We start from the raw sequence: 24,885 nt of genomic DNA on the forward strand, positions 1-24,885 counted from the left end.
CACACAGGAGCAGTGTTTGCAAATCGGGAACCTCAAGTCAGTAGGCACAAGAGCAAAAACTTACGTGATGAAAACAGCCAAGGGCCAATTCACCAATAAGTTACCTCCCAAAGGTACACACCTTCAAAAGTTGTCATTCAATTATGACTTACACCATAACATAGGATAGTTTGTTGTTTGTTTGTCTGGAGTTCAGTAAACTCTAAGAAGGGACAAAAATGTTCAGGCTCCCTGAATAAAAGCCCTCACCAAACTCAACATTACCACGTAGGAAGCCATCCAGGAGCCCAGCAGGCATTCAACAATCACAAGGAAGCAACCAGAGTGACATAAAGAAGTGGGTCCAGCAGTAGTGGGGTTACGTTGTGCTTTGTTTTTAGCCCAAACACACATTCCTTGCAGGCTAAAATGGGGTTTAGCCACACGTCACTAGCAAGGCTAACCGGCCCCTCTGAAACCTTCTCACTCTTTATGTGCAGAACCCAGCCTGCCCCGACTCCTCTTCGAGCACACAGACTGCTTACTCTCTGAATTCATTTTCAGAAATCATTTTCTTATTACAGAAGCCATGTCAGTTCATTTTCAAAAACCAGGAGGAAACAAAAATCAGGAAGAACATAATGCTTGCCCATACCCAGAAAACATGACTGCTGACATTCCAGCTTCTATCTGTGAATATATAGTTTAGTAAGAACACGATCATAATAGTGTTGAAGCAAACGTTATTTATACTTTAGATTTTGTTGGGCACTGGGATGGGCTTTTGTGGGGGATTAAGTTGTTTCCTTTGAGGGGCGACTCTAAGGGGCAGGCAGTGGGCGGAGTTGCTCACATCCCTCAGCCTCTTCCCTGATCTGGGCGGGCTCCTCTCTGGCTGTGTTCATTTATTCCTTTATCACCAGGACCTCCATTCTCCATTCGCATTTGTTGTGTCCCCACCCCACCCACACTCGCGCTTGGTGAGTATGAGTCCACCAGCATGGAACTTAGGAGTATGACACACGGCACCTGATTTCCATCCGCATACACTTAAGTTAGCGAATGCTCTTCTGCATCTTTTCTGCTCTTACTCTTTCACCCAGCATTATGTCTTCAGACTCCACCACGTGACTCTGTGTTTGTCAAGTTCATTTCCTCTAACTGCTGCCTTGTGTTCCAAAGTGGATATCACATGCCTATTTTACTTGTTGGCTTTCTCAGTGATAGATGGCTGGATTAGCCACAACATCCCGTCCTGCACACAGGGCTGGGGTGGACATTCCTGCGTGGGTCCCTTCACTGGGCTCTCATGACTGACTCTGGGTATGAAGGCGGGGGCAGCAGAACTGAGTCAAGGGAGTATGCCTGCTCAGTGCAACTAAGTTCCACCAACTAAGACGCCTCCAGAAAGCTGGCATCAGGCCATCTCCCACACAGCATCTGAAGGCTCCTCAGTGACCTCATTACCACCCTGCTTGGCATCACCCAGCTTTCCAGTGTTTGCAATCTGATTGAAGGAAAGAGATCTCGCATTGTCATTTTAATTTCCATTTCTCTAAGTTACTAATGAGTATGAGCACCCCTTAACATGCCTGATAGCCTTTTGGCATTTCTCCTCTGTGAATTAACTACTCATAACCTTTGCTTATTTTTTCCTTGCTTGTCTTTCTCTTGCTGCTTTGTGAGACTATATCTAGAAGCCGATCCTTTGTTAGTTTTAAAAATTGCAGACATTTTCTCTCAATCCATTTTTTAATAAATTAGTCCACAACTTTCTTTGTAGTCAAAACAGCACATCATGAATATTTTCCACATTATTTAAGATCCTCAACACCTTCATTCTTAATGGCTACATGGTGGCCATAGAGTAATGTTGCTTGTTTATTGAATAAGCCCTTACACTTCGGCACTTAAATGATAACAAATTATTCAATACTATAAAAAAATACTGTAATGACAATTCTCATGTCTCAGTCTTTTATATATATTCATGATAAAATAACAAATCCTAATCCATTCCTGAATTTCTAAAAGGAAATAGTTGGATCTAAAGGTAAATAAACTTTCCAGCCTCTTGATCCATATTTCCAAACAGCTGCTCCTGAAACACCAATCCTATCAAGGGACAGAGAGTCCTTCTACATAAGCATACAAGAGCTCAAGCTTCCCTATGTGCAATCTTTTTTGTTATCATTTTTTTAACCCTGATGATTTGACAGGTAAAATAAAATCAAAAGAAAGTGCATCTCTGTTGTTTCTCACTGCTCACTTGCTGCAGAGTGAGGAGCAGAGCATGTTTCCATCTGAGGCTCGGTCTCCTTCAGAGCTCCCTGCAGCTGGTGTTCTGGAGGCAGATTCCAGTGAGTTCTCATTTCATGGGTTCCTTGTAAGGAGGTCTCAGCTATTCCCAAGGTTCTAATTACCCCTGAGAGCCACATATCCACTAAACATTAGATCTGTGAAGGCAAGGATATTGTGTCCATAGCAGGGGCTGGCACAGAGTAGATTCTCAATAAAATGTTATTGAATAAATGAATGAAAATACAAATGAATCCGTGAATAAATTAACTTATGTGCTGATGGCACCCAAATCTCAATATTTCTCTCTCTAGCCTAGACTCCTCTTTGGAACAAGTTCATTTTTCCCACTCCAAGATTTCTACTAGGATTTCCCCAGGACTCTGAAAGCCACTATGTCCAACCAAACTGCCATTCTTAGCACCAATAGAGTCAGCCCCAAACCATGGTAACAGCAAGCTTAGTGTTGTCTCTACCGTATAAAGTTCATTTTGTGGCCACATCTGCAGGTTCTACTAACTGACTCCATCAGTAAACCGTGTCTGAGGACCTGCTAACATGCCCCGTCTTTAGGACCAGCAAGTGGCAAGTCAAGTGAGTATCAGGTCAGAATATGAAACTGCGATGGGTCGCGACTTAGCTGGAGATCCAGAGGAAGGATCAGAAACCTCCCAGCTCTCCTCTGAAGTGTGCAGAAGTTACATTTACTGAAGTGAAACACTTGACTCACCTTCACTTGAATCGACAGAGATTTTTGATAAACAAGAATTTCTAACAAATGCGGACCTGTGAAATTGTGTGGCAGCAGTATCTGACTCAAATGCTAAGTTGCAGCTGCCCCACCTCCTGCTCATCTGCTGATCATGCCACACCTGCTCCAGTTTTATTTGAAAAGAGAAGGAAACAGGGAGTAGCCTTGCAGGCCATGTGGAGAACAGCAAGAAGAAACCACTCTAATACGTCTCATTCTCAAGAAGTGCCCCACCTACAAGCCAGCAGCCTCTTCTTTCTTTTTTTTTCTTTTTTTTATGTGGTCACTGGAACTTTTATTTTGTTTATTATACTTTAAGTTCTAGGGTACATGTACACAACTGCAGGTTTGTTACATATTTCTACCAGGATTTCCCCAGGACTGCTGTACCCATTAACTCATCATTTACATTAGGTATATCTTCTAATGCTATCTCTTTCCCCTCCCCGCTTCCCCCACCCCACTACAGGCCCCGGTGTGTGATGTTCCCCATCCTGTGTCCAAGTGTTCTCATTGTTCTGCTCCCACCTATGAGTGAGAACATGCAGTGTTTGGTTTTCTGTCCTTGCGATAGTTTGCTCAGAATGATGGTTTCCACCTTCATCCATGTCCCTACAAAGGACATGAACTCATCCTTTTTTATGGCGCCAGCAGCCTCTTCTTATCCAGAGTGAAAAGGGACCCACTGGGGTTTACGTTCACTGTGGGAGTCCCAGCAAGGCCAGGGTGAGGGTAGGACAGTAAAGGAGGCACTCACCTCTGCACAAGATTTAAGGAGGTGCCAAAAATGATAATTTAATGCAACAGTTATAGAGATCAGTTAATGCCAAAAAATCCATGATGAACAAAATATCAAAAATTTAAATAAAAATAAAAACAGGATCCAAATCTGTACTTCCCAACCATCCCCCAACTTCACTCCCCACTGTGGGAACTTGAGCTCAGGGCACTTTTCACAAAAATCAACCTGCTAAACAGACACCACGTCTGGGCCTTGGCTCCTGGGGATTCTACTCTCAGCCGTGTATGGCTCCCAGCACAGACTCTGGGACCAGATTGCTGGGGTTTCAACACAGTGGGCTTAGACCAAGTGACAAGACTCATCCCTGCCTCTATGTCCTCATTTGTAAAGTGGGGATGACAACAGGTCCTCTCACAGGGCCCCTCTAGCATGAGTCAGCTCGGCACAGGTTACTGTTAGGACTGGGGAAATATGTATTTTCTGGCACCTACTTAGTGCAGGCATTTACATGCATCTCTTCATGTCATCCTCCTAATATCCAGTGACAGCAAAACTAGCAGCCTGTATCCACAGCTGGTACTGAGGTGGGAGCAGAGAGGTGACTTGGCCAGGGTCCCTTTGCCAGTTGGTGGCCGGAGCAGAAGCCCCCAGGTCTGTGGATAGCCCAGGCTTTGCTGCCCAGCACACTCCCAGCAGTGCACACAGGCAGCTGGGCTCACACTGTGGTTGCTTGGGGCCAAGGATGGGGAGAGGGACTTGGCAAACTACTACACACGGTCACACAGGCTTGGGGAAGACTTGCTACCCTGGAAAGGTTCTTGGACAGGTGGGCTTTTAGGGGAAAGGTTCAGGAAAATGTGGCCTTGGCAGGGCAAGAGACCAGGAGGCTGCAGGGGAGTCCCAGAGCCTCCAGGAAAAGACAAGACCACTGCTCCCTGCCGGCTGTGCTGTGTCCTAGCTTGGATGGGGTCAGGGCACACAGCATTCCAGCCCTCCACATCCGTGACCAGCCAGGTTGGAAGCTCTGCTCTCGTGAGGCAGAAACTTGCCTTCTCACATAGCCACGAGGCAGAGGGGGCAGTGGGGCCAGGATGGGAGTGTTAGGCAGGGGTCCAGGTCTAACTTGGCCCCTGTGGTGTCTTAACCAAGTCACTTCCCCTCTCTGGGACTTGGCTTCTCCTCATCCACATGGTCCTGGTGATTCCAGTCCCTCTCTGCCCTTCATGCATGACCAATGGAAAGAGGTCCAGCATAGTGAGGCACTGAAGGGCTGCAAGGGCCTCCACAGGGGCCCAGAGTCTATGGGTTATGTGTATGTAATGGAGTCTCCCCTTCCTCTGTGTCATGTTCAGGGAACCAGATGGTAAGCCTGCAGGCACCCGAGAGGAAGGGATTCCCTGTGACCTCAGCAGCACCAGTGCTGGGATTGGCCATGCATGCCCCCAGGTCTCTGGGTGTCACTGTCCACCCTCACCCTGCACCCCACCCACCCTCAGGGATACATAGCATCATCAGAGCTTGCTCTGCATTGTAACAACCCACACCAGGCATTCTGCGCATAGCTGCCCCAGTGAAGGGTAACATCTGGAGCATGAAGCAACTGCTGGGTTGCTGATAAGGGCTGCTAAGTAAACATTTTGATGACTGTTTTCATCCCTGACATTCTACTGAGTGATTTGCAGAGTTGGGAGTCTCAGAATGTGAGATGTGATCTAGCAGCCCTTGGAGCTAAGATGCCAAGAAGCTGTTCCCAGGAAAAGCTGCCCCGGAGCAAGAAGACATGTGGAATGACCCAAAGGAGTAGCTTGGGACTCAGTGCCTTCTGCAGAAAAGCTGGGTCCTGCAGACAGAGTTGCTTTGAAAAATTAAAGATTAAAATTCTTTCCCCATTTCTTGTCAGCCTCTGCAACTATTCTCATTTCCAGATTATAAACTCCAGGTGCAGAAACTGCCTGTTTGCCATTTCCGTAATGGGCCATGGCCCTCAGGCCTTGGAGCTGGGGAAGCCTCTAAACCAGATGATACAGAATAGAATAGCAGCTTAGCATGCATGGCCGTAAATGATCTGTTTTCCTCTCCATGCAAAAGCCAGTGCCTCACTGCATGTCAGCAGATCCAAACACTCTTGCCCCTGTTTTCAGCAGAGTCTTGGCCTCAATCTGGAGCACTCCAAAATAAATAAATAAATAAATAGATAAATAAATAAATAACAAAGCCATTCTTGTTCCTAAAACACGTTCAGGGTGGGGCTAGTCCTTGCTTCCCTCTTCCGCGTGGTTTCATGTCAACAAGGAGACCTTACAATCTAAAACCAAATTAAAAGGGGTAGGGAGACAGAGGTGATGTACTGTGAACAGTGTTCACATCTACCTGCACAGCTGACACTGTCAGAAATACTGAGGATGGACAACAGCATCATCATTAGGAAAACGATGATTAAAACAAGATGCCAGGACACACCAATTAGTATGTCTTCAACAAGCAAACAAAACTTGACAATGGCAAGGGTACAGAGCAACCACCACTCTCACCCTTGCTGATGGGAATGCAAACATGGCACTGCCACTTTGGAAGGAAGTTTGGCAGTTTCTGGGAAAGTTAAACATACCCCAGGAATTCCGCCCCTAGCTATTCACCCTAGAGAAATGAAAATTTATGCTCCTACAAAAACCTGTACATGAATGTTTGCAGAAGCTCTATTCATTGCTGCCAAAACCTGGAAAAAACATAAATACCCCTCACAGAATGAATGAATATACAAACTCAGGTCCATCCATACAGCAGAATCCCTCTCCACAGCACAAAGGAACACACGGCTGACATCCACAGCACTCCGGATGCATCTCAAAGGCCTTCTGTCTGCTGATAGGAACCAATCCCAAAAGGCTACCTACTGTCATATTCAACTTAGATGACATTTTGGAAAAAGCAAAATTGTTAAGGACAGAAAATAAGATCAGTGGTTGCCAGGGATGGGGGATAAGGGGATGACTACAAAGGCAGGACGGAACTTTGCGGGGGACAGAAATGTTCTGAATCTTGAAAGTGGTCAAGGAGGAGTGTGTGGGCTTTGGAGTCAGCTGCACAGAACTTGCTATTTAGTAGCAGTTCTGAGCTATGGAGCTGCTCTGAGGCTCTTTTCAGCAGCCATCAAATACTGCTAGTATTTGCTGCCTCATGCGGTGTTGCTGTGAAGATAAAGAGAGATGATACAGAGATGAAAACGCAGAGCCACAGTGAAGTACGCTCTCAGGAGGAGGAGTTACTTGGTGGTGGTCACGTGACTGTCTACATTTGTCCAAAGTGTGCACCAAAAAAAGTAAATTATTTTTATGTAAATTATATTTCAGTAAACCTGACTTTAAGAAAACATGTACCGAGGTTGAAAGAAAACTAATGGAAAAGCCAGAGGTGGGGATTTTAGTCCCTTGGCTACAGCTTTTATCATGTACAGTGGGGCTAGAAATCTCTATTTAATCAAAGTAGTGACTTCCCTCCCTGAGAGCTCACTTTATAGTGGCTCTGCATTTTCATCTCTGTATCATCTCTATCTCCACAGCAACATCCCACGAGGTGGTAAATAGTAGTATTTCACAGGTGCTAGAAAGAGCCTCAGAGTGGTTCCATAGGTTCCCATGGGGCCGCCAGTCAAGTTCTGTGCATCTGATTCCAAAGCCCACACGCTCCACCTTAACCATGCTTCCTCTTTCTTCAGGATGCCACCGGCTGGGGACAGGTCGAGGCTCCTGTCCACAAAAGCCACCCTCAGATAAGAACTCACTCAGGGCCCTTCCCTAGTCTCTGCCTCCACTTGTTGGTCAAGTGGGGAGACTGCCCTCTAAGTTCTCATCCACTTTTGCATCCAATTAAAAAGACTATGTTTATAATTGATTGTTACATCAAATTGGTTGAACTAATAGACAAGGTAGGTCAATTATAAAAAGTAAAGTCATACCCCCAAAGAATTGAAAGCGGGGACACAAGCAGACACGTGTACACCCGTGTTCCTAGTAGCATTATTCTCAATGGCCAGAGGGTGGAGACAAGCCAATGTCCAATGATAGATGAATGTGTAATCAATGAAATGGAATATTATTCAACCTTTAAAAGGAAGACAATTCTGGCACCTGCTACAAAATGGATGAACCCTGAGAGAATTATACGAAGTCAACTAACCAGTCACGAAAGAACAAATGCTGTATGATCCATTGATACGAGGTCCCTAGAGCAGACAAATTCATAGCCAGAAAGGAGAACCATGGTTCCCAGGGACTGGGGAGAGGGGTGCATGGGGAGGTAGTGTTTAATGGGCACAGAGTTTCAGTTTTGCAAGATGAAAAGGTAATGGAGCTGGATAGTGCTGATGGTTGTACAACATCATGAATGTATTCAGTGCCACTGAACTATACATTTAAAAATGGTTATGATGGTGAATTTTATGTTATGTTAGTTATAGATTGTGGTATGTACTACAATTGTAAATTTATAAATAAAATTGATAGATAAATAGATAAAAGCTAAAGGAAGAGGAAATAACTCATCCTGTTTAATGACCACGGTAAAATCAACAATAGTAGCATCTACGGAGTGCTAGCTCCATACTAGGTCCCCTGCTGAGGGCTTTGCCTGCCTAACCTGATTTAATTCTCCCAAAAGCCCATGGCCCAGGAACTGTCATGAGCCCACACACTCCCAGCCCCAGGTGGAGATGAGATGGAGGCACGGTGCATTTACGCAGCATCCCTGGGCACGCTCACGCAGCTGGTGCTCTCAGGAGTGAGAATTCCCTTCTGGGCCAAGGCTTCAGTAAACATTTGCCACACAATGGCATTGTGTTGGAGGGATTATGAAAAGCCAATTACAGAAGCTCTGTGTTCCACACCTGGGTTAGTTCCGGGCAGGGAGGAACACCATTGTAAACAAAGGGGACACAGATGAGACCCAGCGACAAGATCAGAGAAATTAAGAGACAGAAGTAGCTTGGAGGACACAAGGCCCTGAGAATTTGCGGAAACTGGACAAGAGCATTGGAGCTCCTGCAGGATGTGGTAAAGGGCCCCCAAAGCACAGTGTATATAACATACAACGCAAAGGAGGGACGTGTAGGTGAGGTGACTCGTGTCAATGGAATGACAGCCCCCAGGCTTTCCTGTGGGCCCCTGGGGAAAGAACTGATCTAAGACCCAGTGCTCTGAAGCTCCCTTTGGGATGCTTCGCCTGCTGATGGCCAGCCTTGGGGTGGTGCTTGGAGGTGAACCTTCAGCCTAAAACCTGCCCTCCTGGAGAATCTGTTCTGAAAGCAGTGGTTCTAAAACTTCAGCATGCATCAGCATCACCTGAAGAGATTGTTAAAACCAAATTTCTGGACCCCAGCCCCAGAGTTTATAATTCAGTAAGTCTGGGGTGGGTCCCAGAAATTTGTATCTCTAAAGAGTTCCCAGGAGGTGCAGAGGCAGCTGGTTCAGGGACCACACCTAGAGGACCACCACCTGAGGATTAGCCTTGGAGAGGGACTTTGGAAGCAGAAGAATCCTATCATCTAGATTTTACCTAGCATTACTGCAAGCCCTGATCACCCCTCACCCTCAGCCCAGACAGTGGACCAAGAGGATGAAAACAAAAAGCGCAATGTGAGAGGCTAAAGTGTCTCAGGCGAAGCTGGAGTTTAGCCTTGCTGGGGGTTTAGTGTGTGGCAGGCCAGCTGCACACTTGCACTGTTCAGCCTGCATGATGACTCCATGACGTGGATATTAGGGATACCATTTTCAGATGAGGAAACTGAGGCTGGGAGCAGGAGCCTGCAGCTCACTGAGGTCCAGATCTGTCTGCCTCCAAAACCTCCCCACCACTCTCCCTCTGAGGTTGTCTAACTCCTCCAAAACAGGAGGCCCTCCTTTCCCAACTCTCCACTGTGGGGAAAGTCCTTGCCCACGTCAGTGATGTATTAACTGACAGCAGGAGCCCTGGTGTGTACACGTGTGGGGTGTGAAGGGGATAGGAGGGACACTGGATGTTACAATAGGTCCCTGTGCCTCTGCCCCTGCTAGCTCCAAAGTCCCCATGCTTCAAGCCCCAACACTGAAAGCTCTGAACACTGAGTGTGTGATCTCCTTCTCTGCCTGCTGTCTCAGAGTAGCTATGACCAGGCCCCACCCTCTTCCCCACGGTCACCCTGAGAGCCCTGTCTACAGACATTCTGCTCCCTCCACCTCCCACTTCCCTCTCCTCACCTCCCAGACCTCACTTGCCCCTGGGGCAAAAACCAGGTGAGCGTGGCTGTCTGTGGAGGAGGAAATGGAGACGTGGCAGGGCCTGTGAGCCCGACAGCATGTGCTCTCTGGGGCCGCACGGGCCTGCTGGGTCTACAGCACATTTCATGAGAGACCTCTGATCTCCCTTCAGAGTTGCCATGGACTGACTTCCAACTCACAGCAACCCTTCCCTGAGTCTCCAGTCGGCTCTGAATATTTCAAACTTGCCAGCCGCCACAATTGTGTGAACCAGTATCTTAAAATAAATCTCTCTCTGCCGACACACATGCACACATCCTATTGTTCTGTTTCTCTGGAGAGCCTCGGCAGATACAGCATGGCTGTCCCGGATAAAGCCTCCCCCATGAGACCTATCCACATTTCCCATCAGCGTTTATGGAACCAGTACCACTTGGCATGCACAGTGTTAAATTTTGCCTTCTTAGAAGCATGAGGCAAAGCAGGAGCCATATCTGGGGTTGTGGATAAACCCCACACCTCCAATTCATCTCCCCCACTGAGAACAGATTGCGCAAAGACCGAGCATGATAGAGTTGACAGACGGCCCCCGAGAGAAAGAGGTCTTCAGTGTCTCGCCAGAAGTGGGGTGAAGGCCTCTTGCCCCTCGCTGCTCCCCTGAGAGGCCACTGCTGCTCAGAAAGAGTGTTTCATGGAAATCTTGATCTGATCTGCACAGGCGAGGCCCACCTGCTAGAAAGCTGGGACAGGACTGTCACAGGGGCCTTGTCACTGCCACAGCCACAAGTCTCCAGCCCTGGCACCCTTGGGGGCAGGAGAGTGACACCAGAGTGCTTCAAATGTGCAGGAGATTGGTGTGATGTCCCAGGCTAGAAGACAGACATCGTGGGCAGGCAAAATTGGAACCCGGCGTCAAGTCCTGAGTTCCGGCTCCTGCTCCTCATGCCGTGAGCTGTGGAGCCTCAGAAGTGACTCTCCACAGTGCCAATCCTCGTCTGAAAAATGTGCTGTGGGAGACACCACGAGATGGCCTGTCGAGAAGCAGGTTACAGGAAGGGTGCTGTAATGGACAGCACATCCCCTCCTCGGAGGCCGTCTCAAAGCCGGGGCACAGGACTGTAGCAGAACAAATGTGCGTGGGGCCATGGAGGACAGGAGCACCCGTGGGGATGGAAGGGTTGCTCAGAGAAGGCCAGGCAGGAAGCAAGTTGGAGGCAGACATGCAGCAAACAGGCCAAGGTGACCTGGGGACCATGGGACATGATGCCACCAGGAGTCATGAGGGACCAAGAAAGGGAGGTCAGCACGGTTAGACCTGGCGTTCTGGGTAATGGGGAGACCCTGGAAGTACTGAGCAGGAAAATGGCCCGGGAAACACTATTCTAGAAAGGTTGTCCTGGCTGGCAGTAAACCAAGCCTGGAACAGGAAAGAGAAGAAGAAAGAACAGCCAGGAGGTACAGGGCCGTGATCACTCTGATTAGAGCGATTGCCTTGGAAACGGAAGTAAGGTGGGACCTTATTGGAGATAACCCACCAAGATGTGTATCTGACTCCAAAGAGTCACACGTGCATCTTTGCCAGATGCACACCTGCACATCAGATGCCCGGTGAGCTTGGAAACAGAGCAGCCATCGCCCACTCAAGCCACTCACCAGACCACCTGGGAGGCCGTGTTCCCCAACCTTGTGACTTACTTCTGGGTGGGCGCCACGTGTAAGTGTTGGCTACAAGGTCTAAGGTGATTACAACATGTCCCCAGGTGAGGCCAGGGGCCAGGAAGACATGGGAGGCTGAGACCACCAGAGCTCTGTGATGCCCAGAGATGTGGGTGGCTCATAGAATGTCACAAAGCAGGTCAGGAAGGGAGCTGGGAGCCCCTGCTAGGTCTCTACTGCTTCATGGCAGGGCCTGCTGTCCAGAGCCCTGACACTAGCTCCTAGGTTACCTGTGAACTGGGTGAGACCTGAGTGTTCCAGGCCCACCCTCAAGTAGTTCCATGCATCTAGGAGTGGGCCTGGTAGCCTGGGCTGTGTGACAGCCTCTGGCCTTGACTCATTGGTAAGCACCACCGCCTCCCTGAACCTAGTCCCTCTGGCCAGGCTGGCCCCTCCTGAGTTCCAAGGCCAGGCCAACCCACAGCAGCATCACACAGATCAGATTCAAATCCCAGCTCCACCTCTTCCTAACCTGTAACCTTAGCAACTCAGGCTCCCTCAACCTCGATGTCTCCAGCTGCAAAATGGGAAGAATATCGTCCTTGCAACATTGCAGAAAGAATTAAGCAAGCCAACATACGTGAGAGGGTGTCCAGTACACATTAGATGCCCACAGAGTGCCCACTGCAAGGCCTCTTCTGTGTTCTGCACCTTGCTGCCTCGAAATCCTTAAAATCTGCACTTCCCCAGAGAGCCTGAGCCCCACAGGGCCTTTGTAAGTGTGCTCTGGGGCCTCCATTCATCTTTGGGGTTCAGGCCCGAGGTCTGAGTCAGCTGCCCCAGTCTCAGCCTAGACCCTTCTTTTTGCCTTCATCACCTCCCCCTGGGCCAGCCACTGAGTGTGTCCAATATCGGGTCTCCTCACAAGGAGTTGGTTTGTTGGACGTCAGGACAGGGCCTTAGAGACATGGGCCTGAGCATGGCCAGACAGGGCTGCATATGAGGATTTGGCCACGGTGAGGACACAATGTGGAGACACAAGCAGGAGGGCTGCCTCCAAGACCAAGCCTGTGTTGGGGGATGCCACATCAGGGCCAGGTGGAGTCAGGGGCAGCCATGTAGATAGCAGATGGGAGAGCAAGGAGTGGGCCACTCAGGAGGTTCCCTGTGGGCCCTATGTGGCCAGCTCCTCCTCAAGGGAGTGCCAGGAGCAGGCGCAACTGCTGGACTCATGGATAACTCCAGCAATCACCTCAGTGCTGCCCTAGGCATCATCAGTTAAAGAGTGTCCCCACTTCTTTTTTTTTTTTTTTTTTTTGAGATGGAGTCTTGCTCCGTGCCCCAGGCTGGAGTGCAGTGGTGCGATCTCGGCTCACTGCAAGCTCCGCCCCCCCGGGTTCACGCCATTCTCCTGCCTCAGACTCCCGAGTAGCTGGGACTACAGGCACCCGCCACCTCGCCCGGCTAATTTTCTTGTATTTTTTAGTAGAGACGGGGTTTCACCGTGTTAGCCAGGATGGTCTCGATCTCCTGACCTCATGATCCGCCCGCTGCGGCCTCCCAAAGTGCTGGGATTACAGGCTTGAGCCACCGCACCCGGCAAGTGTCCCCACTTCTTACCTGGGCCAAGGGCTGAGTGTGCCTGCAGGCAGAGAATGGTAAGGCCCAGGGCCCTACACCTGCTTCAAAGGACTCATGAGGAGATGGAGGCAATGCAGGTGTTTTCCAGAAGTTCAGGGGATCCCCTGAAGACTAAAATGGAGACTCCCACTGGAAGGAACTAGGCAGGTCAGCAAAGCTTCCATGGCTCTCAAAACTTCCTTTTTTCTGATTCCAGTCCACACTGGGCTCCTGGCCAGCACACACCTCTATGGTTTTTGCAACAACGGAATACAGGAACTCACAGCGTTCTGCGGAAGGGGCTCGTTCTGTATCTCGGTATGTGTACCTACTTCCACATTGCCAAAAATGGCCAGGGAGCAGTTCCCCTGGCTGGCCCCTACCATTTGGCTATGGTTGAGCTATCATGATGGGGACAAAGACCTGAGCTGGAGACAGCACAGGTTACAAGAAGCCCCAGCCCCTGTGGAAAGGTGGTGAACCTCTCTAACCTGGGAGCCAATCGGGGCTTGGTCTCCACTGAAATGTAAGAAAATATTCCCTTAGGTAAGAACGGCCATGGAAGAGTGACCATCTACTAACAGAGACATCAAGTTCTCTACTCTCAGAAAACCAATAAGGTAGGCATTACTATTCCCACTGTACAGATGGGTAAAGCGAGACTCAGAAAACAAGTAATTTATCTGAAATCAAAGAGCTGACAAGCATCAGAATCAAGGTCAAACCCCGGTCCTCTCTTCCAGCACTCAAGGCTGGTTTCAGGCAGTGGTCAGTGGTGGTGAAATATGCCATGGGGGCACCTCAGGTACTAGCTGAAGCCTGCAGTGTTGCAGGGAGTCCCTGGCTGGACTTGCATAGTTGTTGCTGACCCCCAGCCATAGGAGATCCAAGCCAGACCCACTGTCTGTCCGCAGCTACACAACAAGCTGGGAGGCCCAAAACAAGACTCTGTGATGGCACTCTTGCCCCAGAGAAAAGCAAATCCTTGGGAGCCTCAAGGAAAAGGGTTCATTAGCCTTGGACAACATGGACACTCCTTGGCCAACATTCCCTCCACAGATACCAGCACACTCAGTGTCAGTCAGTTGTCCACCAGGCAAAGCCACTGGTCTACTTGGTGTGTTCTGTGTAGTGGGTCTCTGGATTATTAAACATACAAGAAGCAGGATAACCCTCTGTCCACACCCTGGACTTCAAAGATTAGGGAGAGCAGGGGTCCAGCAAGGAAGCAGATGCAGTGGGACAGTCATTGGGCAGGGTGGTGGTGACTGTGGGGCAAGAGGGGGCTTGTGGCCCAGCCTGGAAAGGGTGGAGAAGTCTGGGAGAGCTTCTTAGAATATATGGCACTGTTGGTGGACACTGAAGAGTAAGGACGGACCCTGGCAGTAAGTGGACAGGAACTCTGGGCAGCCTGAGTGAGTGTCTGGCAAATTGCACAGGTGTCCACGAAAAAGCAGGGACAGGGGCTCAGGGATTGAGTGAGTGCATGGTGAGAGGGCCCTGCAGAGAGCCCGGAGTGGCAGGCCGATGGACATGGACATGGTGCTGTCTCACGGAACAGTCCTGGGAGTCACTGTGGGGCTCCCAGAAGAGAGTGACAGGAGCACCTGGCAGCTGCCTGTCACTGGTGATTCTGCCACCAGGAGCTCACAGCCTGCTAGGAGAGGAGACAGGGAAAGGGATGCTCTAATACATGGGGGTGGAGGAGGCTAGGAGGTGGTGGAAGAGGTGACACAGGAGCAGTGGCTTTGGAGAGGGAGTCTGAGGGAGGTAGAAAGAAGCTATGAAACAGGCAGGTTAGAGAGAAGAGGAGGGAGAAGCAAAGCCACAGGACAGGCCGGGCTTAACTAGACCTGGCTTTGTTCAACTGGGAGGGATGTGAGCAGGAATAGGGCAGAAAGCTTGGGCAGGGACTCCATTAAGAATGTCTCCAGACTCTGAGCAACCCCCATCCAATTCCTCACCCTCCAAACTCCCAGAGAGGAAAATCACAGGGGAATTTTGCAGGATCGTTTATACCTCACGTGCTAAGGTAAGAAAGATTTTGACACATTTCCAGATGGCTTGGTTTGCTCACACAATCATCCCATTTAGCTTATTAAATTTCAAGAATAATTTGGTCAGAATAAGCACACAAAAATCACAAGCGAAGCTTTGAAACATATCTGGAAGTACGCATGCCTGGCTCCTCAGGAATTAAAGATCTCTTAGTTCTCCGGAATCATCAAAGCACAAAATGTGAGGGCACAAACCACCTACGTCACAGATAGAGTGACTCATTCTCTTGGGTTCCCTGTCCTCTCCTGTGCCAGGCCAACCTGGACCCAGAAAACTCTGCTTTTAGGTTAAAGAGAAAAAGAGACACTATGAGGTGCAGCTTGGCTCCTGATGCTTTTCACCTAAGAGAAAAGAAAGGAAATATACTGCTAGCCACTGGAAGTAGGGGCTTCAACTCCAAGCTGAGTCTCTTTGCTTCTCTGTGACTCAGTTTCCCCACCTGTAACATGAAGCATTTAGAGTAGATGCTGCTTAAGGATCTGTCTGCCAGTGAAGTTCTGCTGTTCAAATTCGCCCAGGTTCACAAGCTTCAGATTTCTCCTCTGAGAGCTGAATATTTGTTTAACCAGAATGAGTCTCCCACAAGCTGGCAGACCTCTTAATGTGCCAGGAATAATTTTCTTAATTATTCTATGTGCCGAGGAGGTGGGAGGATGGCATCTGAATAGAACAGAAAGGGCTCAAGGGACCTGAGAATGCCACTTGTGTGGGTGGCACAGGTCCTCTGGGTCTGCCTTCTATGAGGCTGGTAGCCCAGGGTGGGCCCGGCACTAACCCCTTTGCTTGCTCATCTGTTCCCTGGCTGCACCATGATAATGCTCCGCCTCCAGGCTCCCCTCCACCTCCAACCCACTCCACACTGTCAGACTTTACAGCACAACTCCAGATGTCCCTCCCCTGAGCAAACGTCCTCCACAGCTCCCATGTTCTCTGGGAACCTTCCCAAGCTTGTGGCCCTGATGATAGGACCCAACCCCCTCCTTACCTAATTTCTCCCTGCACCCCCAATAGGGTTAAGCTGAATCCACTGATCACTCACACCCTAACCCCTCTGCCTGGAAAGCTCCTCCTTCAGCACCACAGTCCAAATCTGCCACCTTCCAGACACAGCTCTTGGCTTCCCCCCTCAACACAAGAAGCAACCCTGCCCCTCTCCACTTCCAAATTGCTCCTACTATTGGGCCATCCTGCCATTAGAAGGCACTAGCAGGCGACAGCCCCTTCCAGTTTTCAAGGCTGCATCAAGATATGATCTCGGTAATTACAGCAGGACAGTAAGGAAGACGGTGGGCAGCAGGGTTTTGATCGTCCCATGTACAGGAGAAAAGGGAAGCTTGGCAGTAAAAGCCCTTGGCTGGCACAGTCAGGCAGGCCACACAAAGGTTGGCCTGCATTAATTCCCAAATCAATCATTTTCCCCGGTGCCTACTGCCTATAACAACTGTGGCTCCCCTCCCGTTCCTCCTTATGTCATCGTTATTCATGAATACTCTCTCTTTCTCACTCTTGTATTTCCTCAATTCAAAGTCTCTATCGATTATAAAATGCCACAGTCATTTAATTAAAGCACTTTGGGAGAGAAAATCATCACATTAAATACACACTTCAAAAGTGAGATGATTCAGACACTTGCAATTTTGTGAGGAAGGAAGCATTTTGTAGAACAAAGGCAGTCTTCCACGGGGGTGATTGTGAGGGTCTCACCCACTTCCAGAGGTGTAGACTCACCTGGGGGCACTGCCCCTCCCTTCTGTCCATGTCACTCTGATAGAGTTAAGGTGTCCTGGCCCACAGGCCCACAGGCGTGTGAGGCTAAAAGGAAATACAAGAATCTGTGATCTGACAGCAGGGCAGTGCCCTGGGCTTTTCCCCTTTTGAACATCTGGGCATTTGCCACCCTGATCCACCTGGTTCTTCGATCGCCCTTCACACCCCTCGAAGGCTGAGACCACGTGGAGCTGCTGTGCATACACCGGACATGCAGGCTTGGTTCCTGGGTGGGCTTAGGAGCCTGTGCCCTGTGACTCACACTCTTCATCCCGGGCTTCGTCACCCTTTTAATTGTTACCCTCCTTCCTCTCCTAAAGAACAGGCATTCTCAGGGCAGAAATACTGGGGACAAACAGCTGCAGGGGTGCTCGACCCTGCCTCTGTTATAGCATCTGCCACCCTGCAGCCTTTTGCATGCAGGGCCACTCTACCTGGATTCTGTCCACAGTTGCTCGGTGGGTTCCTGGCAGCGTGTTGCAACATTGCTAATTGCTCACATGTTGTAGCCAACCTCCACACAGTTTCTTTATGTGTACATGCATTTATCTTTGACTACATTTCTCTTTCTAGTTTGTGCTTATCCTTTTAAAAGCCGACATTAGAGCGCTACTGAGAAATGTTCTTATTATTACATGGAAAACACAAAAATCAACAAACATTTCTCTTTATGCCTACTAATTTTCACATCCAAGTGATGGCAGCAGCAGGCAGTCTGGTACAGCCACTGCCATCATGCTGGCCACTGCAGGGAGAGCAAGGGGAGGAGGCAGACAGCCCCCCAACTCCAGCAGCCCACTACCCTGGGGGCTGCCATGATGGAGCCAGGCTGGGTTGCCAGCTGGCCGGCAGGGGAGTAGCGTGATGGGAGCAGCATGGTCAGGCAGAGAAGGGTGCCAGTGTGGAGCTAGGGCCAGGCTTTGGGGCCAGGGTGGAAAGTGGGAGTGGTGGCCACTTCGGAGACGCAGCCAGTGGTACAGCCACGGCACCCACCCCGCCAAGGGTGCTGGGCTCCTGGGCCTTGGGAGGAGGCTCTCCACGGGCCACCCAGGGCAGTATCTCAGAGTCTGCCACCCTAAGTCAGAGTGACCACCTAGCCTGCCACTTCCTACATCCAGCCTGGGCCCTTGATTAGCTCTGCCCCAGTGGCTCCTGACAGCCTTGGCAACAGGGGGAGCTCCTGGTGATGTTGCCCTTGTCCCATATTCTGGCCTGGACCCAGTGAGGATCAGGAGCCCCTGCCTCAGGCTGTGATGAGGGGAAGGGGTTGAGGGCCACTTGCACTGGCCTTCAGATGCCCCTTGGCATGAACAGCTAGGGCACCATGGAAGGCAGCAGAGGGTAGACAGGCTCCTGGGTGGAGGGTGGCGGGTCCCCAGTAAGGTCCCACTTTCAAACCAGGGAGGGCCTGAAGGCTAGGGGCTGGGTTACCAGACCCAGGAACCAGAGTCGGGACTTGTGTTGCCTTTTTCAGGCTGCTCATGGCCACACATGGCCCAATTGGCTCTCATTTCCTCCCCTCTGAGGTCCATAAAAACCCTGGATTCAGCCAGAGCAGAGCAGAGGATGGGGAGACAACTGGATGACCAGCTGCAGGGAGGAGCTACTCTCTGCTGAGAGCTGGGAAGATTATAGGAGGACCAGCTACAGAGAAGAGCTACCTTATCCAGGGCCTCCTCTCTGCTGAGAGCTGCAGACGTAGGGACAACCAGCTGCAGAGAGGAGATACCCTCTCTGCTGAGAGCTGAGCATTCATCAGGACAACCTGCCTATAAAGAGAAGCTACCCACTGCGGGTCTCCCCTTAGCTGTTCTAACACTTAATAAAGCTCCTCTTCATCTTGCTCGCCCTCCACATGTCTGCGTCCCTCATTCTTCCTGGATGCAGGACAAGAACTCAGGCAAAGGTGCCACTGGCCACATAGGTTTCTGGCCAGAAAAACCAACACCCCAAACATCCCATATCACAAGTATATTTTGCTTGTAATTAATGTGAAAAATGATTTAGTTGCATTAATCATCCATCATATCATAAACATGTTCTACATTGCCCTTTTCCTTAAAGTATCAGACCTAGTGACCAAGGAGCATCCTCTCGATGGATCACCCATAATTGACTCTCCCTCTGTAACAACTGGATGCTCAGATTGTCTCCACTGCTGTCATGGGCAATGCTGAGGGGAAGGATCCCTGCTGCAATGATTTTGTTTCCTATGAATTCTCAAAAGAAGAATTAATCATTCAGCCAAAAGGGAGGAACCACTGTCATACTTCTGCCAAATATTCACTATTCCTCTCTAGAAGTGTAGCTTCTTCAGCCTTAGTGGTAGTCTGGTCTAATGCAAGTGCACAGGCTTTAAAATCAGGTGGAACTAGGGTCAAATCCCAACTCAGCCACTCACTATTCGAGGGCAAAGAACCTTACGTCTCTGAGCCTCCATTTTCTCATCTGTAAAATGGGAATAATGAAACTTATCTCATCTTGAGGATTGAGTTTAAAGTACAAGTGCCTGGTTTATTTAGGTACTAAATCCATTATTCTTAGCTTGTATATTTTCTTTCTTCTTGGAATTATTTGGTTCAAGTGACTTTTCACTTCTCCTACTTCTCATCCATCTTGAACTGTGTTCCCATGAAAGCCTCTGGCCAAAGAATAAGAAGTATCATCCCTCTAAAGGCTGCTGTCCAACAGAAATATTAGAAATAGAAAGCCAGGCACAAATTCCAGCCACATGTGTAATTTCAAATTTTCTGGTAGACACATTTTTAAAATAAAAATAAATAGGTTAAATTAATGTTTAAAGTATATTTCATTTAACCCAATACATCCAAAATATTTTCACTATGTAATCAATATTTTTAGGTACTGAGGTATTTTATAAATTTTGTTGGTAGTTTGTAACTTCTTTGAAATCTGGTGTATATTTCATACTTACAGTGCATCTCAATTCACTTCAGCTACATTTCAAGTATGGCTAGTGGCTTCTGTATTGGATAACAAAGGTCTAGACTTTGATATTTAAGCTTTTAAGGAGTGCGGATACCTCAAAGGGGACTGGCAGCCAAGGGTTTAGGAGATATCATCTATCTGCATTTTGATGGTTTATAGCACTTGGAGGGAGATTACAAATGCAAGCCCCTAATTGTAAATAAAATGGGTAGCAGCTCTAAGGTGTGGCTCTAGGAACTCTGAGAATTTCATTTTCCTTACCCTCCTACACAAGATATCTTCCTTCTTTCTCCCAGTTGGTCAAGTTGCCTTGCTTGTCTACCATGAAGGTCACTGGGGTGGGGGTGGAGAGTGCAAAGACTTCCTTTCTTCACATATTGTCTAACAGGCAACTCTACCTTTATATGACCAAACTCATATTTCTGAATCACCATCACCTTCTAAATCTGCTTCTACTGCCCTCAAGCCAGCTCAGTAGGCAACAATCTCATTCGTCCTGCTGCTCTCGAGTCATCTTTAGCTTCTCTCTTTCTTCCATCCTCTATACCCTAAATGTCATCAAATCCTACCCTCAAAAAATTATCTAGAATCTGACCACTCTGACCACCTCTCATTATCTCAACTATTATCACTCTGGGCCAAGCCACCACCACCTCTAGCCTGGGTTATTGCAAAAGCCTCTGAACTGGTAGTCTTGCTTCTTCCTTTGGTCTCCTACAATCTTCACACAACACCCAAAAAGATTCTTGTTTAAAATGCAAGCATTTTTAACAAGAATCAGTCCAAACAGTCCAAAAATGTATTTTAATGACAATTGACACAATATAAAAATATAAACCACTTAGGGATATATCTAGTCAAAATATGCACTACTGCTATAAAGAAAATAATAACATTGTATTTAAATACTTTAGAGAAGATCTAAATAAATGGAGAGACAGACCACATTCATGAATTGGGAAAGTCATTTTCATAAAGATATCACTTCTTTCCAAATTATATTACCAGTCAAATCTGAATATAGTTTTTTTTTTCTGTTGAAAGCTAATTCTGAAATTTATATGAAGGAGTAAAATACCAAGATTTTCAAGACAGAAAGGAAGAAGAAAAGAATGGGGAGGCTCTTTCTAGATATCGGAATTTATTATAAACCTGTGGTTAACAGTATTGTCTAGTATTGGCAAAGGGTTAAACAAATTGGCAGAATAGAGAACCAGGAAAGACCCCCATGCACATGACGACTCAACTCACAACAGAGCCACCATGGATCAGTGAATAAAGAATGGCCTATTAGGCTGGGTGCGGTGGCTCACGCCTGTAATCCCAGCACTGTGGGAGGCCAAGGTGGGCGGATCACCAAAGGTCAGGAATTCAAGGCCAGCCTGACTAACACAGAGAAACCCCATCTCTACTAAAAAATCCAAAAATTAGCCAGGTGCGGTGGTGCACGCCAGTAGTCCCAGCTACTGGGGAGGCTGAGGCAGAAGAATCGCTTGAACCCAGGAGGTGGAGGTTGCAGTGAGCCAAGATCATACCACTGCACTCCAGCCTGGGCGACAGAGCAAGGGTGGCAGGTATCTGTAATCTCAGCTACTAGGGAGGCTGAGGCAGGAGAATTGCTTGAACCTGGGAGGTAAAGGTTGCAGTGAGCTGAGATCATGCCATTGCACTCCAGCCTCGGTGACAGAGCAAGACTCTATCTCAAAAAAAAAGAAAAAAAAAATGGCCTGTTAAATAAATGGTGCCAAGACTCTTGGTTATCCATATGGGAAAAGTAAAATAAAATGAGGTTTCTTCCCACCTCATGCCATACAGAAAAGCCATTTCCAGGCAGACTAGAGACTTAAGTGTAAAAAGTAATATTATAAAATTATTTGAAAAAATATGAGAATAAATTTACAACCTTACAGTGGAGAATTTCCTAGATAACACGTAACAAGTATAAATCATAAAGCGACAGATGGATAAACTTGTTTGAAACTAAGAAATTCAGTCATTAATAAAAACCACAGGAATATAAGGAGACAAGGCACCAACCAATGGAAAATATTTGTTATATATATAAATGATAAAAAGTAGTACCCAGAACATGTATTGAATTATGGCAAATCAATAGGATAAAAGACAGGTAACCCCATGAGAAATGGACAAAAAATGTGAACAGGAAAAGGGACCCCAAATGGCCAATAAACATATGAAAAAGATGCCCAACCTTAGTAATTTGGGCAATGCAAATTAAAAACATGCTAAGACAACTTTTCATTTCTACCAGATTGGCAGAAATACAGTACCTGACAATACCAAATGTTGGTGAAGATGTGGAGCAACCGAAACTTTGGTGCATTGCTGAGGGTTGGGTAAAATGAGCAAAAACTTTGGAAAACAATGTGGTGACAGCAGTAAGGCTGAAAATATGTATAACCTATGACCCACCAATTCTATTTCTAGAGTATATACCCTAGAGAAATTCTTGCACACACGCCCAAAGATGCATGTACAAAAATAGTTCTAGCAGCACTGCTTATAATAGAAAAAAAAAAAACAACTCTTGAAATATCTCAAGTGCCCATCAGTAGCATCTCAGATAAATATATTGAGGTATATTCATCTAATAGAACACTATACTGCAGAAAACATGAGTTATTTACAGGTACATGCAACAATATGAAGGAATTTCAGAAACATACTTTTGAACCAATTAGGCAAATTTTAAAAGAATATTTAATTCCATGTTTACGGAGTTCAACAGCTTGCAATCATACATATATAGCAATTTAAATAGGGGATGTAAAACTAGAAAAAAAAGCAAGGGAACAATAAACCCAAAATTCTGGACAGCTGCTGCTTCTGAAAAGGGAGAGAGAAGGATGGGTATGAAGAGGACTTCAAAGATGATGCTCAGCTTTAAAAAATCTAAGGTATCAGCACACAGGGTTTATGCTACTTTTATTACTTTTATCTTATTATGGTCTTTCTAAATTTTCTTTTCTTTCTTTTTTTTTTTTTTTTTTTTTTTTTTTTAGAGATGGAGTTTCATCATGTTGTCCAGACTGGTCTCAAACTCCTGACCTCAGGTGATCTGCCCGTTAGCCTCCCAAAGTGCTGGGATTACAGGCGTGAGCCACTGTGCCTGGCTGAACTTTTCTTTTCTTTCAACACTGAAAATCTTCCCAAGTTCATGGGCCCAGGTGCTCAGGATGGACAGACAGGAAGGGCCTCCCTGACCTGACCCTGTTCCCTACCTCGCTGGCCAGGGCCCCAGACATGCCCCTTACCCTACTCTACCACACCAACCTCCACCAGGTCTCCTCCTTCAGACCCTTGTCAAGAACACTTCTCAGAAACCCACAGGGCTCGGCCTCCCTCAGACAGGTCCCCTCTCAGAAGACTAGAGCCATCCCCACCCTCCCAAGACCCCCACCCTACCTGCCACTCTCCCACAGGCTGAGCACCACAGACCCCTGTCCGCTTTGACCAGAGCCTGGCAGGGTGTGGCTTCTCAACACCTATATGTTAAATAACTAAATGAATGACTATACACAAACTCATATTAAAATTAGTGTGCTCCGTGGAAAGAGTAATACATAGCGCCCTTAGTTACCAAATCAGCTCCTCCCTCACTTTAGATAGGTTGGGACAAAGGATCGTTTTAGTGTTTTAGAAGTTGCGTTTCAGAGGAAATGAAGAATCAGTCCTTACTGAGCAGGTGGCCCTGCTTAGGCAGAAAATGCCGGCGTTTCAACGTTTTGCTGTAACAATTCAGATGAGGGAAGTGAGCCCAGGGAGGCACCTACTTACCAGAATCCAGTGAGTAATGGCAGGGCCAGGACAGACCAGCTCCCTCTGAGGCTCGTTGGAAAAGGCCCTCCGGCTCTGCACTCCTCAGAGACCTATGCGGGGTCTTGGAGGGCGAGTCTTACTGTCGGCCTATTCTCTCCGCCCCCTTGACAACCAGGAAAGCCGGTGTCAGCCCTTCCCAGGAATTCCTTCATAGCAGGACCCCGAGAAAAGACTTGACCTGACGTTGGAGGTCAAGGAGTGCTGCTGGAGCTCAGCCTGACTCCCAAACCTCAGCGGTGACACACACTTCGGCAGACCCAGGCCCTGGAATGGCCCTGACCACATGGGCCGCCCACGCCACACACACTTCCTGCTCCCCAGCTCACCTCCTCTCCCACATCCACAAACCCGAACCAGGCGCTGGGTCACATGTGCCCCCATACTCAGCCTCCCAGGAGGCAGCCAGTAGGCCCCAGGCTGACAGGCGGGGCCCACATGCCCACCTCTAGGCTGGCCTGGCTTGGCCAAGAGCAAGGTGGCCTACCTGGAGGGGTGGCCGTCAGCGCCTGCAGATATCAGATGGCATGGAACCCCTCATCCCCAGCCGCAGCCCCTCAGGCTAGGGGGAAGAGGACCCGGCCCCGCATCGTCAATCTTCAGCGCCGTTTCACTCTGAATCACTCGCGCTGGGTCTCTGCTCATTTCCTGGAGAAAGCAGAAGTGGAGAGCAGGCAGATGCGTGACTCTGCCCGCTCTCCAGCCGACCACGGAGCTGCTGGAGTTCTGGCGGGTGACTTGGGTTCTGCACAAGGCCCCTTGGGTCTGTGCACTCTCCGTGGTCAAGCGGTGCTGGGTGGGGCCAAGGACAAAATGGAAAGTACAGCTCGGCCCTAGAAGAGTAGGTCTGGATTCTGTGTTCCCTCTTCACTAGCCTTGTGACCACTGGTGTACATCTCTCCTCTCTGGGCCTCTGGCAAAATGAGAACAATGATCGTGTTAGGTGAATCTAATCAGAGGTGCGTTTCGGGTGCACCCCTGGACATGGCATGGGTTCG

At 48.3% G+C, this 24,885-nt stretch overlaps 1 protein-coding gene across 4 annotated transcripts in view; it reads right to left on the reverse strand.

The window, feature by feature from the left end:
• WDFY4 (WDFY family member 4) overlaps positions 1–24,618 on the reverse strand; it is a 296,087-nt gene extending 271,469 nt beyond the window's left edge. For 2 of the 4 annotated variants that reach the window (XM_007962606.3, XM_073018986.1), the window contains exon 1: positions 24,375–24,618. The gene's annotated coding sequence lies outside the window, so the exon portion shown is untranslated. The other 2 variants (XM_073018985.1, XM_007962605.3) reach the window with 2 other exon arrangements.
• Between the last annotated feature and the right edge of the window lie 267 nt (positions 24,619–24,885).

The sequence above is a fragment of the Chlorocebus sabaeus genome, chromosome 9, assembly GCF_047675955.1.
Source record: "Chlorocebus sabaeus isolate Y175 chromosome 9, mChlSab1.0.hap1, whole genome shotgun sequence".
NCBI classification, from domain to species: Eukaryota; Metazoa; Chordata; class Mammalia; order Primates; family Cercopithecidae; genus Chlorocebus; species Chlorocebus sabaeus.